Genomic DNA, 16,957 nt, shown 5'->3' on the forward strand with positions numbered 1-16,957 from the left:
TGGTTTATTATTTACATAAAAACTTTTCACCCCTTTTAATAACCTTCCATCAAGTCCATACAATCTTAAAACAGTCCACAAAGCCTCCCTATCAATTCTCTCATACGTTTTCTTTAAATCCATGAACGCCCAAAACACATCCTTACCTGTCGCTAAATACTTTTCACACACCTGTCTCACAGCAAACACCTGATCCACGCATCCCCTCCCTTTCCTTAAGCCACACTGGTCATAACCAATCACTCCCTCTGTACCCTCTCTAACTCTCTTAACCCCTTAACCGCGGGGCGTCGCTTTTGTGATTCTGTGTTATTTTGAATTCACCCGGGCTTCCAAGTGGGGGCTTGTATCATCTATCAGTACTGCCAATATCCAACACTAGTCAGCACTCCTAATCTCATCTGTACTCCCATCCTTTGTTGAAAATTTAGCCATTTCTCCCCGTTCTTGACTGCCCTCCCTACCCCCCCCTCCATTACCCTATCCTCTTGCCTGCCCTGCCGTGCTATGCCAAGTAAATCTTCCCTGGAATTTTTCATTGATTTCATCCATTGAAATAAGCCCTATGTCCTATTCTTATACCAAATAATATATACAAGAAAGAAATAAGGTAAGTGAGAGTGCCATACACCTGGAATTGGCTAATTATCACCTGACAACACCTCACGTGCACTCGTTCGCTAATTTTTGATGTTTTTTTTCCCCTTGAAATATGCCGTATAATCTATTTTCGTAATAAACATACATGTAAGGAGGGAAGGGAGAAGCCTAAGTGATATTTACATTCACCTGGAACTACCTAATTTATAATGTATTGTCTAGATTTCCTGCCAATCATTTCAGTGCTATACATAGCTGTTTCAAGAGCTAACATTGGTAGCACTGAATATCCCCTAAGTAGGCCTCTACCCCGGCCCTCCCTTATCAGTTTACTCTCATCTTCCGAAGTGGAGGTACGTCTGCTTCTTCTTGCTGACTTCAGGGACTTTTTCACCCCCATGCAAAGGGCCCTGTGACCTTTACCCCCTACTAAACCTCGTGTGGAAAGAGGTAAAGGGCTGACAATTGATAAAAGAGTGACTACGATCTTTCTATTGAGTAAAACAGTGCAAGTGGAATTGTAAATAATGTGTAAATAATGTGTAAACAGCAAGTGAAAGTAATGAATGTAAATATACGTGAACAATGGAAAATAGTTTTATAAGTTACTTCAAGTGACAGTGCATAACATAGTGTAAATAAAATAGAAATGTAAATAACGTAAATAAAATAGAGAACGTAAATAGAAATGTAAATGAGTAGTATTATAAGAATACGAGTATATACCCTAGGAGTAATGAAAGTGAAAGTTTCACTCTAGCATGTCTGAATACTATGAGTTATGAGAGTGAAGATGAAAGTGACATTCACTCTCAATGCTAGTATACAGGACGAGAAAGTGAATGCTACGTATTTTACTGAAAGAAATTGAATCCCTACAGTGACAATAAACTAATACTACTGAAGGAAACTTATGGATAAAGACTAGATATATATAAGTGTTATATAGTAATAGAAATATAAAGTGTGAGGGGTTTTATGAATAATAAATGACAGTACCAAGAGCGAACTAGTGCCAGTGCGATGGTCAGACGCGCTCGTAATTTTCATTGCTTTCACAGTGGGTTTTTATTTGGAGTATGGATCCCAAACTACTTGAAAATCGTAGAGTAGTGTTTATAGTGTTAATATCTGGCTGTGGTAATCATATTAGGGGTTGTCGGGAAGTGTAAAGTGGAGACTTCGTTACCCAACTTCAGAGGTCTCCACAAGTCCTACGGTAACTGGTGAAGGCTCAACAAACATTCCAGGAGAAAGCTGAAGGTATGTGCCATAAGCATATGTAATTTAATATTCTAGGACTGGTAACTGATTTTTGGCAAATATTTTTTGAGAGTCTGTCGGAGCCCGAATAACCCTGCGGCACACGCAAAACATCGGTAAACATGCCCGCGGTGTAGGGGTTAATAAACACTCAACCACACACCTTGCCTACAACACTCAACAGACTTATACCCCTAAAGCTAGTACATTCATACTTATCACACTTACCTTTATCCAATTGGACGACACAAAAACTTGCCCAATCAACTGGCACCATACCTTGCACAAAGCACACATTCAACAATCTTACTAAACCAGACAACAATAGTCGCTCCACCACCTTTCAGACATTCCACGACACACCCATCCATACCTGCAGCTTTCCCTGTTTTCATCTGTACTGCCTCCTGCACTTCCTCCTTCGTGATCAGAGAATCATTCAACTCTCCCAACACATTTATTCCTTGCACCCCTCCATCTGCGACAATCTCAGCCTCCCTTTCCTCCTCTACATTTAACAATCTTTCAAAATACTCCACCCATCTCTTCTTTACTGCATCCATCTCAATTAACATCCTTCCATCCTCTCCTTTTACTCGCTCTTCCTTCCAAGACTCTCCCTATCGCACCCTTTTCACCTCCTTCCAAAACATTTTCTTATCCTGTTGAAAATTCTCAGTCAACTGCCTGCCCCACCTCTCATCTGCTGCCACTTTACCATCACACACAGCCCTTTTCGCCCTATTTCTCTTTTTCTTATACCAATCATGTGTCACCTCATCCTTCCTCTGCAGTCACACTTCATATGCACGTCTCTTCTCAGCAACAGAGATACTTCCTCACACCACCATTCACTTGCCTCTCTTACACCACCACCCACTCGTCTCACACCACACACCTCTTCTGCATGCCCCACCATAGCACTCTTAAACAACTGCCATTCATCCCCCACACTGCCATTCTCCTGATCTTTCAATTTCTCCTCCTATGCTAACATTTTCTCTTTTATCCAACTCACTCACCTTCAAAACCTCCCTGACACATCTAACTTTACCAGCTCTCACCCATCTCTTACCTACTCTCAGCTTTCCCTCCACCAGGTAGTGGTCAGACATACCTCCACCCTCCCCTCTCAAAACTTTCACGTCCAACAATCTTCCTATTACATTCCTGGACACAATCACATAGTCCACCAATGCTCTATCAACAACCCCTCCACTCTCCTGTCTCACCCATGTATACAGTACTTATATAACTCTTCTCAAACAAGGTATTTCCAATCACCATCTCTCGCTCAGCGCACATCCCTATCATTCGTTCCTGATTTTCATTCCTTCCAGGCACACCATGCATACCAACTACACCTTCAACTACTACATTTTCCACCCTAGCATTCAGATCTCCCATCATTACCACACTCACATATGCTCCAAAACTCTGCAGACACTCATCAACATTATTCCAGAAAGATTCCCTTTCTTCTTCATCTCCTTCACTACCAGTCCCCTTTGCACTCACAAATACCCACAACTCATGATCAAATTTCGCTTTCACTTACATCAGTCTCGATGACACATCCATTCATTCAGTCACACACTGCTGCACTTCCGGGCTCACTAACAAGGCCACACCTTCTCTTGCCCTTCCTCAATCAACACCTGACAATCTTCCATTCACACTTCCAAACTTAGACTCACTTTTCCCTTTCACCTTCTTTTCACTCAAAGCTAACACATCCAACTTTCTTCTAACAAATATTCTCCCAATCTCCTCCCGTTTAGCCTCAATCGCACTACATCCACGCACATTCATAGACCCAATCTTCAGGGTACGGGGATAACTCAATCCCCCACCCTTTTCCATGGTCTGTCTGTTTTTAGGAATTAAAAAAAAAAAAAAAAAGAGGAGGGGGTCCCTAGTCCCCTCACCGCCCCCCCTTTTAGTCGCCATTTACGACACGCAGGGAAAACGGTGGCAGAATTCTTCCTAACACAACCTGGCCACAGAGCAGCAGTACCACTCCATAGTGCGGCCAGATTGTGTCCCCCTTGCCACAGGGGAGAAGTATTTCGCACTGCAATACAAAGTATTCATATATGTACTTCATATATCGTAATACCTTTAAATATAGCTTCATATATCCAAGTATTTCACTCAGTCGAATACAGTCAAAGTATTTCACACTGTACATATATTGCAATACAAAGGAATCTAATATGTATCATATCTCGCACAGGATTTCAATTATTTCAGTTATTATTTCAGTTATTATATCGCAATACCTTTTCTTGGGGGAAGCAGCCTAGGTATATAGATAGATAGATAGATTACTACGTTACAATATTGTTATAAATTAGATCAAAGTTGATGAAGTCTGACTGAGCAGTGGGAGGAGCATTAACCCTCTCCCAGTGAAGACAACTCTAGTACTCTGTGCCCGATAACGCCAATCTTAGTTATCTGAGTGAAAATAGAAGAGCAGAGATTAGATACTGTTAAAGGAACACTGCCTGTAAGGGAAGGCAATGGATTACGTACACAATAAATAAAATGTCTACACAAATCTACACATTACACACACACACACACACACACACACACACACACACACACACACCTTGGAAGGAAACCAAAAATATTCATCATAAACAACATAGAAGACGAAGCAGAATATGCTGACTGATGTCAAGACTTTTGCTGCTGTCACAAGATAGCGGCTGGTGTCACAAAATGGCGGCAGGTGACACAAGGTGGCAGCTGGTGTCAAAGGATGGCGGCTGGTGTCACAAGATGGCGGCTGGTGTCACAAGATGGCGGCTGGTGTCACAAGATGGCGGCTTGTATCACAAGATGGTGGCCAGTGGCCAGTTCTGAAAAAGTGGGAGCGAGAAGGTCTCAGTGTTAAGGTCGAATTATGAAGAAGCGTGCATGTGTGTGTGTGTGTGTGTGTGTGTGTGTGTGTGTGTGTGTGTGTGTGTGTGTGTGTGTGCGCGCGTGTGTGTGTGTGTGTGTGTGTGTGTGTGTGTGTGTGTGCGCGTGTGTGTGTGTGTGTGTGTGTGTGTGTGTGTGTGTGTGTGTGTGTGTGTGTGTGTGTGTGTAAAATTGCTAATCAGTTTGTATATTGCAATAAAATAGGGATGTGTCATGATTCAGGGAACAAGCATGCACTTCACTATGGGGACACAGCATCATGAGTGAAGGGACTGGAGAACAGAGGATAGGATGTGGAGTTACCTGGAGACAGATAAATGGGCAAGTGGATGAGCGTTGTGGAGGTGATGTGGGTGTGCTGGGAAGTGTTAGAAGTACCCCGACATGTATGGATTATGTGGAGAGATTGGAGAGAGACTAAGAGAGTACATACTGAGGTGAAGACAGACAAATTAGGAAGTGGCGGAGCGTTGTGGAGCTGACGTGGATGTGCTGGAAAGCGTTAGGAAATGTACCTTGACATGTTTGGGTTATGTGGAGAGAATAGAGTGAGATTGACTAGGAGAGTGCATGTGAGTGAGGTGGAAGATGCAAGAGAAAAGTGGAGAGGGGGATGCTGAGGCTAGGGTGGAAGGATGGGAAGGAGAAGTACAGTGTGTGAGTGAGATTGGTGTGAAGTGGAGGCTGGTCTTATGTCTCCTTAGAGACTACCGTCCGCAGATTGAAGAATGATATATAAAATTACATCAACCAACTGAAGGAGTTTCCATATAGTCTTAATACTTTCCACAATCCTTGCCTATCCACCTTGTCATATGCTTTCTCCAAATCCATAAAAGCCGCATACAACTTCTTTCCCTTCTCTAGAAACTTTTCCACTACAGATCTAAGAATGAATATCTGATCTACACAACCTCTTCCCCTCATAAAGCCTCCCTGTTCTTCTCCAACTAATTCCTCTGTTCTTTCTCTAACTCTGTCAATAAGTATCCTATCATACACTTTTCCTAATTATACTCAGAAGACAGATGCCCCTATGATTACCACACACTTCTTTTTCCCTTTTTCCTTTGTAAAAGGGAATAATTATATCTGACTTCCAATCCTCCGGGACTCTACCTTCCTCCCAGGCCAATCTGCACATTTTCCACATCCATTCTGCTACTATCTCTCCCCCATACTCAGCATTTCACCACACACTCCACCAATTCCTGTTTTGCCACTTTAGATGTGGCAACCTGATGACTGCTAGCTGTGATGCCACTTTACCCCCGCCGCCTACTCTGTTCGTTCACACACGTTGGTGGCTTTGGCCATACGTGCAACTGCTATAGAGGTGCTATTAAAGGTTCCCCGATAGCCTTCTCTTCTAAGAAATAATTATTTACATTGAAAATAATTTCCTTGGCTTGGCTGTGGAGAACACATGAGCTAGTTGTAGGGGAAGCTTTCATGACGGACAAATGACCCCGAATGAATGAATGACTGCTCCTGGCTACCGAGTCAAGTAGTAAGGTGCCGCACTTTGACCTTTTCACCCAACTTGACAACGTCGCACAAGCAACGCTGCCACAGCTTACAGGGATGTTTAAACTCATTGTTTTGTCCTCAGAAAATGAATCGTTCATAGAATTATATGGTCTTATCAATGTACACAGAGAATTTAAACTCATGTAGAGGTAGTTAATAGTTAACAATATGAGAGAGAGAGAGAGAGAGAGGGTGGCAGCAATGATGTGGCATATCAGCTAAGCCCGCCAGCCACACCTAAAGTGACTCGATATTTTAGACGGAGTATAGTCTCTTGGAAGCAGATTTTACAGATGTAATATGATCCTCCCAAGATAAATCCTAAGTGAAAGAAACCCCAAGCATGTTCAAGGATGATGCAGGATTAATCTCTATCTATCTATTGCCAGACGCCTCAATCCCGTTCGGGGTGGCCACAAACAAATCGCCTACACGTCGCCCTGTCCCCCACCATTTCACTGTCCCGCTCCCAACTCACACTCTCCTCTCTCATATACCTCTCCACCCCATCCCTCCATCTCATCCTCGGCCTCCCCCACCCTCTTCCCTCCTCCACCTCACTCACATACACTCTCTTCGTCAGTCTTTCACCCTCCATCCTCTCCACATGGCCAAACCACCTCAGTGTATTCCTCTTAACGCTTCCTATCACATCCACATCCACACCACAACGCTCCTTTATATCCTCATTTGTCAGCCTGTCTCTCCATGTGACTCCACAGGCTCCTCTTAATTAACTCATTTCCACTGCCCTCACTCTTGACTTGTGTCCTTCCAGCAACGTCCAAGCTTTACTTCCATACGTTAGAGTTGGTATCACAATACTATCATGTGGTAACTTTTTCACTTCCATGCTCACATCCTTGCTTCTTATAACTGCTTTCAAAGAACCAGCAACCTTTCTTCCCTGCTGTACCCTTTCAAGCACTTCACCCTCCAAACCTCCATCCTTGCTCATCACATTACCCAAGTACTTAAACATACTCACATTTTCCAATTCCTCACCATCCAACCTCGCTGTCCATTCACGGACTTCACCTCTCTCAAAGACCATCACTTTACTCTTCCCTACATTCACCTTAAGATTCCGTTTCTTACACACTCTCCCAAACTCATCCACTAAGCCTTGCAGCTCTCCCTCGTCTTCACTCACCAACACAGTATCATCTGCAAACAATAGTACAGGGAGTTTCCAAACACTACCCTCGCTCACAAGGGCCACTCCAACATCCACTACCCTACCTTGTACCTCTTTTATTACTCCATCAATGTACAGTTTGAACAACCATGGAGACATGACACATCCCTGTTTCAACCCAACCTTCAAAGAGAAAAATTCACTCAGTTCACCATCCACACGCACTGCAGCCTTAGCACCATCATACATACGTTTCACAGCATTCAACAACTTCCCATCTACTCCATATAGTCTTAATACTTTCCACAATCCTTGCCTATCCACCTTGTCATATGCTTTCTCCAAATCCATGAAAGCTGCATACAGCTTCTTTCCCTTCTCTAGAAAAGTTTCCACTAAAGATCTAAGAATGAATATCTGATCTACACAACCTCTTCCCTTCCTAAAGCCTCCCTGTTCTTCTCCAACTAATTTCTCTGTTCTTTCTCTAACTATGTCAATAAGTATCCTACCATACACTTTTCCTATTATACATTGAAGAACTGTTATTGCATCACTGCTGCCAACGCTGATGTCCCTACCCCCAGTCCCAGACTCATGTGTGGAACTGATCACCTGCAACTGCGCCAACCGATGTATGAGTGCACGTTGCAAATGTTAAAAGTCCCACTTGTGTTGTACACCAGCATGCAAATGTAGAACATCCGATGACGATTGTAGCAATGTCGAAGCCCAACAATGACACTGTGTAAAACACACTGCCACTATGCCTGTTCATCAATTTGCAATCTGCAACTTGTAATATAAATGTGTTGTCAGCCATCGTGGATTAATGTTTATGTTTATTACTTAATTAAGAGAAAAGTAATATCAATAAAATAATTAATGTACAATGACTTTATAGTGGGTTTTAATAAGGTTTTACGGTCGTCATAATGATATACGGACGAGGCACCACTTGTAAAAATGATGCTTTTGAGTTTAAGGCGGCCATCTTGGATTTACCCGTCTGATGGTGTCAGCTTGAGAGATACAGCTTGGCAAACAGCAAAAATGGATTCTGCACAAAAAAACACCCTAGAAAAGCTTATTTTCCAACTTTGACTCCAAAATGCCTGGAGTTGTCCAAATACCTGAAAACCGGACTAGACTAATAGGAAAGATGCTTTAAAAGTTTTCTATTAAGAATTTACTTGAAAAATCTTGAGATGCAGGATGTTAAAGCAATTGGACGATAGTTAAAGGGTTGGGAATGGTCACCCTTCTTTGGGACTGGCTGAATGAGAGCAAACTTCCAGCAAGAAAGAAAGGTAAGTTGATAGACAAAGGCGAAAGAGTTTGCCTAAGCAGGGTGTAAGCACAGAAGCATAGTTCTTGAGGGCAGCAGGAGGGACTCCATCATGCTCATATGCCTTGTTAGTACTGAGGCCTCTGATGGCAGGAAATACATCAGCTGAAGAAATTTTAATGTCAGCCATGAGGAAATCAGAGGGGGGAAGTGATTGAGGAACAGCACCGGAATCATCGAAGGTTGAACGGGAGGAGAAAGTCTGATCGATGAGATCTGCTTTATCAGTAGAAGAAATAGCTACAGAACCATCAGAGTAGAAAAGAGGAGGAAAGGATGGTGAGGTAAAGTTGTTAGACATGTTTTTGGCAAGGTGCCAGAAACAGCAGGAAGTATTCGAGTTGGAGAGTTGAGAGCATTTAGTATGGATGAAATTATTTTTAGCAGAGTGAAGAACAGACTTAGCACGATTCCAGGCAGAAACATAAAAAAGATGTTATTCAGTGGTGGGTTGGCTCCAGTTTCTTTTATAGGCCCTATCGTTGTTGCAGACTGCATTAGAACAAGCATGATTAAACCAAGGCTTTCTTGCATTAGTCAAAGGATATGAGAAAGGAATGTATGCTTCTATGCCCGAGAGAATAACCTCCATATTGCGCAAGGCACACTCAGATGGCTCCCGGCCATGGAAGCAATAATCATTCCAGGGAAAATCAAAGAAGTACTGCCTGAAAGCCTCCCAATCCGCAGCTCCAAAGTGCCACAGACGACGTTTCTTTGGAGGGTCCACAGGCCGTACTGGAACGATATGACAGATTAAGGTAATAAGGTTGTGATTGGAGGAGCCCCATGGAGAGAAAAGATTAACATTGTAATCAGAAGGATTAGTTGTAAGGAAGATGTCAGTTATGTTGGAGCTCTCTCCAAGGCGGTCAGGGATACGGGTAGGGTGCTGTACAAGCTGCTCTAGGTCATTAAGGATAGAAAAGATGTAGGCTTGTTCACTAGGTGGATAAGTGAAAGGAGAAGAGAGCCATAGGTGGTGGTGAACATTGAAATCTCCTAGAATGGAGTTTTCAGAGAAAGGAGAAATGGATAGAATGTGATCCATTGTAGAAGTAAGATAGTCAAGGAATTTTTGATAGTCAGTAGAATTAGAGGATAAGTAAACAGCACAGATATATTTAGTCAGAGAATGACAGGAAAGCCGATGCCAGAATGTAGAGAATTCAGAAGAATCGAGTTCAGGAACACGAGAGCAAGAAAAGTCATTGCATATGTGTACACAGCAGCCACCTTTGGCTTTGAAATGAGTATAGAGAAAGTAGAAGGATACAGAAAAGGGATTGTTGTCAGTTGCCTCTGACACCTGAGTCTCAGTTAGGAAAAGAAGGTGTAATTCAGAGGAGGAGAGGTGGTGCTCAACAGAGCGAAAGGTAGAGGAAAGGCCGCGAATGTTGCAGAAATGAAGAAGAAGCGAGTCAGACAGTGGTTTCAGGCAGCTCGAGTCGTCACTGAGAGATGGGTGGAAGGTGGGGGTATTTATGGTCCCCTCCCCCCCGGGAACTCCGAGGCTATGTGTTGTGAAGAAGCCATTATTTGTTTTTGTATTTTAGGAAAGGAAGTGTAGTGTGTACTGTGCGTGTAGTTTGGTGTTGATAGGGAAACTTGTATTGGAGAGCATGCTGGCCTACTCTCAGTGTTACTGAGACACTGAATAAGTTCAGCAAAGGGGGATGGTCAAAGAATAGTCCCAAGGGCTGATGAAATGGGAACTGCAGTTCTCCCTGTCATCAGCTTTCCAGCCACTTTGGGAGTACTGCCCTGCTCGACTGGTGCTACAGTCTGCTCCTTCAGCCTCGCAACACATAGAATACTGTCAAGAGAGTTTCCAGTGTAACACCATTTACAGGTTTCAGATATTTTTACATCTTTTGGCAATATTAAGTTTTGAAGTTTTTTTATTGTTGTGTGTATAGAGGGTGAAAAATTAATATTCAGCTGAATAATATCGTCTGGCGTCCATAGTAATTCCTTTACGAGTTAAATATCTAAACGTTATAGGGAGTGGTCTGTATTATTTTTATTTATATTTTTTTTTTTTGTGTGTGTGTGTCCGACTCTGGGCATAGGCTTCACAGCCTGCTATCAAGGCCCATCAGTCCTCCTACATACCATACACCTCTACATGTCACCACTTCGGCGCTAACACCCACCGTCCATATTGAATACATGCTAGGGCTGTCTCATACAGGACTGGTGTATTGGTATTAGCGGGGGTATTTTTACGACATGTCGGGGGGTCTTCTGGTAGATCAGTAAAGCCTGATTTAATGAAATTCAAATCCTTAAACTGTTCCCTGCCATAGCCGGGATTCGAACCTGGGTCCGTTAGGACTGCAGGCCACGTCTCTACCAATTGAGCCACCGCACAAATTGCGCTCCACTACTCATCGGGCAGTATTTTGTGTTGCTGGGACGGCTGAGTCTGCTGGTGTGGGCGTGGATGTTGCACCTGGAAGGGGAAATGAATGATGCAGGAGAGACATAAAGCTAACTGAACCGTCTCGCAACACACAAGAAATTGCCCAGGTGATTGTTAGAGCAGCCTTATATATGAACGGCCCTATAGGTTGTATTCTAAGTGATTTTGGGGATATCTTAACACTTCTTCCTTAGCGATTTATCCAGCACAATACACATAATTATTCTCTCGTATGGTACTGATTCACAAAATGTCTATGCCAGGATGATAGAAGATGCAGGAGGTGGACTGACGCCTCACCATCTTAATCATAGATTAACCCTAAACTACAATGCTGGTCACGAAGAAGAGCTATGGAATGGATGCATAGCCAAAGCATCGTCCTTTTCTGCCACTCTGCTACATGGAAAAAGCTACAAATGGGCGAAAATGTGGACCAAGTTAAGGTGAAAAGAGTAAGACACTTATCTATGTTGAATAACGAATTGCAGCACTGTCTTAACATTAGAGTATGATGCTGGTCACGGAGAAGTGCTATGAAAAGGATGTATGGTCATGGCATCGTCTTTTTCTGCTGTTACCTAAAAGAAACCGCAAACGGACGAACATCTGAGCCAAGTTAAAGTGAAAAAAATATCGAACGCGACTCCCACGACCGTAAAGCTTTTCAGTTCGATGCCATTTATTTTCTGCTTTATTATTGTTATCTCCAGACGATTTTATTAAGCCAGGGAAGAATGTCTGGCAGTGGAGGGGTTAGTGAATGATGAATGTAACCCCTCCGGCTCGAAAAGTCTCTTCCAAGCTGATTAAAATCGTCTGAAGGCTGAGAGAATAAAACGAGAAATACGTCAGGGGAATGAAAGGATTGCCTCACTTCGCGACTGTAGTGGTAGTAGTAGTAGTAGTAGGGCGATCTTTCCGCTATTGTTGCTGCAGTAGTAGTAGCAGAAGCAAGAGCAGCATATTATTATTATTATTATTATTATTATTATTATTATTATTACTATTATTATTATTATTATAACGTATGGAAGTGAAGCTTGGACTTTGTTGGAGGGGCATAAGTCAAGAGTGAGGGCAGTGGAAATGAGTTATTTAAGAGGAGCCTGTGGAGTTACATGGAGAGACAGTCTGACGAATGAGGATATAAAGGAGCGTTGTGGTGTGGATGCGGATGTGATAGGAAGCGTTATGAGGAACACACTGAGATGGTTTGGCCATGTGGAGAGGATGGAGGGTGAAAGACTGACGAAGAGAGTGTATGTGAGTGAGGTGGAGGAGGGGAGAGGGAGGGGGAGGCCAAGGATGAAGTGAAGGGATGGGGTGGAGAGGTATATGAGAGAGGGGGGTGTGAGTTGGGAGCAGGGCAGTGAAATGGCGGGGGACAGGGCGAGTTGGAGGCGATTTGTTTGTGGCCACCCCGAACGGGATTAAGGCGTCTGGCAATAGATAGGTAGAGAGAGTATTATTATTATTACTATTATTATTATTATCATCATTGGTAGTAGTAGTAGTAGTAGTAGTAGGATAGTAGTAAACTAATCGCAGCCCCAGGTTCGTCTGTAACGTGAACCCTGTGGACTGTAGGCTGAAGTTGTCCTTCACCGCAGTTCACCATCCTCCTTTCGGGGGTAGGGAGGGAGGGAGATGAGGGGCGTTAGTGCAAGGGGCAGTGGATCCACCCAATTATATCGGTGCCACCACGGGAGGGCGACCCTCTCCAACTCCCCGCATATGGCGTGCTTGGGAAATTTTGTCAAACTCCAGCATTTTTTTTTTTTTTTCAACTTAGTAATATCGTATCAGTTACAGGCTTAAAAAATATTGCAGAGTAAACCTGTCTGTGTTATTAGTACATCTAGATATTTCCTTCAGGCCAACAAGACGATTTCTTTCAATAATGGGAAATTCTGTCTTTCAAAGGATTACAACTTAGAATGAGGGTTTATATTTCAAGCTAACTTCAGACGATTTTCTTAAGGTTACGGGAGACTTACAGAACTGAAGGGGTTAGATCTTCAATAACCTCTCCATTACTATGTTTGTTTTACGCTAACTTGACCTACAATTGCCACCTCTCCATCCTGAATTCTGGACCGTAGCAAGAGATTAGTATTAGAATATGCTGCTAGTCACGAGGAGGTGCTTTGAAAATGATGCAGAGTCGCAGCAGTGTCCGCCACTGGGGAACGCGGTGGCTCAGTGGTGAAGCGTGTGACTCGAGATCGTGAGGTCGAGAGATCGCGCCTCGCCCGGGTAGCTGCCTTTGCTGGGAGGGGTAGCGCTCTCCTGTAACCCTAGCATGACTATATGATCAATCTAGGTCTAGATCGGGGGAATAATCCCCTTATTCTGTCACTGAACTAGGTGAACTACACTACAAAACGACGAAAATTTGAGCCAAGTTTTGGTTTGAGGCAAGTATAGCTAGAGGAGAAGCAGTAGTAGTAGTTGTAGTAGTAGCAGTAATATTAGTAACAGCAAAAATAACCGTAGAAATAGTAGTAATATTAGTATTAGCAGTAGCAGTAGTAGAAGTAGCAGAAATATTAGCAATACCAATATTAGTAGTAGTAGTAGTAGTAGCAATATTAGTAACAGTAGAAGTAGTAGTAATATTAGTAATACCAATACTTGTGGTAGAAGTAGCAGAAATAATAGCAATAGCAGTAGCAGTAGTAGTAGTAATAGTAGTAGTAGTAGTAGTAGCAGCAGCAGTAACGTCCATAAAATCGTTTGGTGGTAGCAGGATTAAAATGATTGATACGTTATCAGACTGAAGGGCTTGAACTCATAAGTGATAAGGCGTGACTGCTGGACCCCACTGCTGAACGCACTCTATAACGTGGCATGCAGGCTAAACACATCTAATGCTTAAGTATAGGTGTGTTTCGCTTCCCTACCTCCTTGCTGAACGCAGTCTATAACGTGGCATGCAGTCTAAACACATCTAATGCATAAGTATAGGTGTGTTTGGCTTTCCTACCTCCTTGCTGAACGCAGTCTATAACGTGGCATGCAGGCTAACCCACCCCATCAAATACTCAGCAGGTGTTCCATATAAACCCTTCACAAAATTGGCTGTTTGCATACGAACGCCAGCCTTTGAGTTGATGCGGCTGTTGTTTTGGCTCCTGTGTCCAAAACAAGATCACATTTCCACCAGACAATCAAGAAAATGTCAGCAGTAATCGTTCAGCTATTTAATTCATTGTTTTTCGCTGTACTGGCTCTGGTGAGGGACCCCTTCGTGTGGTGGCACCGATATAACTAGGCGGCTCAACTGTCTGGTTATACAAACATCCTCCTCATACGATTGGTAAACTGGGATTCGTGTTTACTGACGATTTAATGTCTCTCAGCTGTGGATAGGGATGCCCTCACGTGGTGGCATTGACATGACTGAGTGGTGAAGATACCGGTTATAGAAAAGTCCCTCAATCCCTGAAATACTACTGCTACTGCTACTACTACTACTACTACTACTACTACTACTGCTGCTATCAATAACAAGAGTAACAAGGAACTAATATTAATAAATTACACAACAAGAAACTAACCATATGTGTTCGCTCGTGAATTTGCCCTTCTCCCCACTTCCACATCCTCCCTCTCCCCCTCACCCCCTTTACTTCTCTCCCTCTCCTCCTTCTCTCTCTACCCCTTCCTCTTTCTCCCTCCACACGCCTGCGCCAAGTCCCCTGGTGTCGGCTATAAGGTGGTGGTGTTTGTGAAGGTGTGGTGGTGGTGTGGCGGGGCAGGTGTGGTCACTCGCCATGGCGCCTTCATACACACAACACTGCCTCTGCTTCTCTCTCCTCGCTTCCCTCGCCGCCCCTGCTGAAGTCCTGCGCAGCTTCCCAGTGTCATCCGGTGAGAGAGAGAAAGAGAAAGAGAGAGAGAGAGAGAGAGAGAGAGAGAAAGTAGTAACTACCGCACTTATAAACCTTAAGTGATTTTTTTTTTAGTTATGTTTTGTGTGTGTGTGTGTGTGTGTGTGTGTGTGTGTGAGAGAGAGAGAGAGAGAGAGAGAGAGAGAGAGAGAGAGAGAGAGAGAGAGAGAGAGGGTAGTTACTGCATTTATTCACCTAAGGTATTTTTTTTAGGTTTGGCCGGTGTGTGTGTGTGTGTGTGTGTGTGTGTGTGTGTGTGTGTGTGTGTGTGTGTGTGTGTGTGTGTGTGTGTGTGTGTGTGAGAGAGAGAGAGAGAGAGAGAGACTAATAATACGAGAGATTACTTTTCGAAATTTAACATAATCATCTGGTCGAGGTTTCCTAACATCTCTTCCTTAGCGATTTATTCTGTCCATTACACCTGAACACCCTCCTATATGCTACTGATGCAAGCTACATTGACATTCAAACGATTTAAAAAGCAAAACAAAAATGTAATGATTTGGAAGGAATTTGGGTGTAAAGTGGAGGGAATGTAAGAAAATGTTCTGGAAGAAGGTAAAGAGAGTTAGACAGGGTGATAAAGAAGTTAGTAGGAGAAAGACAAAAATAGTTAATTACTACTGGAGATGGGAGAAAAAAGTGACCAGATCGAGAGAACACTTTATGGAATTGTTGAACGCAGAGAATGAAAGTAATGAGAGTATATGTGGCTGGGGAATGGATGGGAGAAGAAGGGATGTGAGAAGGGAGGAAGAGATCAGTAGGATGGAAGTAGTGGAGACAATGAAGAAAGTCACAGTGGGGAAAGCCCCAGGAATTGATGGAGTGTGTGGAAAAATGAAGCATGGGGGAAAGATAGTAACAGAATGGATATGGAAGATGTGCAGATTGGCCTGGGAGGAAGGTAGAGTCCTGGAGGATTGGAAGTCAGATATAATTACTTCGCTGTACAAAGGAAAAGGGGAAGAAGAAGTGTGTGGTAATCATGGGGGCATTTGTCTTCTTAGTGTAATAGGAAAAGTATACGATAGGATACTTATTGACAGAGTTAGGGAAATAGCAGAGGAATTAGTTGGAGAAGAACAAGCAGGTTTTAGGAAAGGAAGAGACTGTGTAGATCAGATATTCATCCTTAGGTCTTTAATGGAAAAGTTTCTAGGGAAGGGAAAGAAGCTGTATGCGGCCTTCATGGATTTGGAGAAAGCATACGACAGAGTGGATAGACAAAGAATGTGGAAAATATTAAGAATATATGTAGTAAATGGCAAGTAGCTGAATGCCGTGAAAAGTATGTATGAGGCTGTTAAGGCTTCAGTGGGTGTGGATAGTGAACTGAATTAAATTTTCTATCTGACTGTTGGATTGATACAGGGATCTGTCATGTCTCCATGGTTGTTCAGTCTGTATAACGATGGGGTTACAGAAGAGATACAAGGTAGGGATGCTGGAGTGGCCCTGATGAGGGAGGGCAGTACTTTGAATCTTCATGTACCGGTACTGTTGTTTCCAGATGATACTGTATTGTTGAATGAGTTTGGGAGAATGTGTAAGAAACGGAATCTAAAGGTGAATGTAGGGGAGAGTAAATTATAGTCTTCGAGAGAAATGAAGCCACTGAATGTACAGTGATGTTGGATGGTGAGGAAATGGAAAATGTGAGTGCATTTAAGCACTTGGGTAGTGTGATGAATAAGGATGGAAGTTTGGAGGATGAAATGCTTGAAAGGGCCCAACAAGGAAGAAAGGTTGCTGGTTCTTTGAAAGCTATCTATCTATATACCTAGGCTGCTTCCCCCAAGGAAAGGGAGGTAGCCGAGACAGGA

This window comes from Coenobita brevimanus, chromosome 44, assembly GCF_032717465.1.
Source record: "Coenobita brevimanus isolate Jiangsu-jjx chromosome 44, ASM3271746v2, whole genome shotgun sequence".
Taxonomy (NCBI): domain Eukaryota; kingdom Metazoa; phylum Arthropoda; class Malacostraca; order Decapoda; family Coenobitidae; genus Coenobita; species Coenobita brevimanus.